This window comes from Ceratotherium simum, chromosome 34 (genome assembly GCF_057802395.1).
Source record: "Ceratotherium simum simum isolate JZ-2026a chromosome 34, ASM5780239v1, whole genome shotgun sequence".
NCBI classification, from domain to species: domain Eukaryota; kingdom Metazoa; phylum Chordata; class Mammalia; order Perissodactyla; family Rhinocerotidae; genus Ceratotherium; species Ceratotherium simum.
In genome coordinates, this window is record NC_141933.1 from 15,203,153 (window position 1) to 15,204,833 (window position 1,681).

The 1,681-nt window shown below is 47.9% G+C and overlaps 1 pseudogene; it reads right to left on the bottom strand.

Moving 5' to 3' along the window:
• Positions 1-443: 443 nt before the first annotated feature.
• LOC106799984 (olfactory receptor 5P55-like) lies at positions 444-1,418 on the bottom strand (annotated as a pseudogene).
• Positions 1,419-1,681: the final 263 nt, after the last annotated feature.

Below are 1,681 nucleotides of genomic sequence, written 5' to 3' on the forward strand. Positions count from 1 at the left end.
TGAAAGGAGGTCCCATTTCCACCTCCCAGGGCTCTCAAAGATAGAAGTGTGGATGTAGGATATCAGTGGATGTAAGATATCCATGCTGGATGTAGTATATTAATGGATGTAGAATATTTGTGCTACCAAACAGGTGGATGCTCCTGTCTAGGACTTGAAATTCAGGGAATGATGAAAAGGTTTAGGATCAGTTAGAGATGATATGTGATTGGATGTTGTAGAAGGTGGTGTGGTAGTTAGTGTAGGTAGTGTGGTAGGTGGTTTTGTATAACAGCTGAGCAGTGGTGAATGCACAGGGGCAAGCAGTGCCAGCCATAGCAACATGAAATGCACAAAGGGGTGATGCTCCATATGGTGGCAGCCTGCACAGAACATTCTTGTGGTAGGCTCTTAGCTGTGCCTTTACTCTCTTCATTCCTGTCCTGGCTGGATTTTCTAGTCTTCTATTTTATGAGATGCCAGATACCTTTCTAACAAATTCCTTTTCTGCTTAGGCTAAGAACCCTAACTTGTACAGCAGCCTTGACATCTTTATTCCTTAGGCTGTAGACCAGGGGGTTCAGCATGGGGATCACAATGGTGTAAAACACAGAGAGGATCTTGTTATAGGCTGAAGCACTTTCAGGGTTGGGTGGGACATATACAAGGAACACAGGCACATAAAAGAGGGAGAGAGCAGTGAGGTGGGAGGCACAGGTGGAGAAGGCCTTACGCTGTGCCTCCAGGGACCTCATTCTATAGATTGTGACCAGAATGTAAGCGTAAGAGACCAAGATGACTGACACTGTGGGGACAGTGACCAAGGTGGAAAAGAAGAGTAGGATGACATTGGCCACCGTGGTATCTGAGCAGGCCAGTTGGAGCACTCGGGGGATGTCACAGAAGTAGTGATCAATGACATTTGGACCACAGTAAGGCAAGATGAAGGCATTCCCTGTCTGGACAGTTGAAATGAACACCCTTACATCATAGGTGACCACCACCAGCTGGACACACAAGCGCTTGGACATGATGGTGTGGTAGAGGAGAGGGAGGCAGATGGCCACAAATCGGTCATAGGCCATGACGGCCAGGAACACACACTCCCCTGCACCGTGGAGGACTGTGAGGGCCATCTGGGCCACACAACCTGCAAAGGAGACGGACTTGTCAGTGGTGAGGAAGCTAATCAGCAACCTGGGGGTAAGCACAGAGGAATTGCAGATGTCAAGGAAGGAGAGCACACTCAGGAAGAAGTACATGGGAGTGTGGAGGGTGGAGCTGGCGTGGATCAGGTCTATCATACCCAGGTTGCCTACCAGAGTCATGGAGTAGATCAGCAGGAAGATGACAAAGAGCAGTTGCTTTTGGTCTGCCTGGTCTGTGAGGCCCAGCAGGATAAATGTCATCACCGTGGTATGATTCTGCCCCAGTGCCATGTCACTGGTTGTTTTCCACCTGACAATGAACAAGAGGAAGAGAAACAAGAATGTTAACATTCTCATCAAAGAGGTAGCCTTTCACGTCTTTTACAACTGAAAAGCTGCATCTATCTCTGAGTGGCAGACCGCTCTCCAAATCTCACATCATGTCACACTCATGCTAAGATGTTAAAGGTTCTCTTTCCCCCTTAGGATAATGTCTAAATTCTTTAGCCTGCCAGATATCCTCTATGAAACACCTCCATGCTACCCTGCTCTCA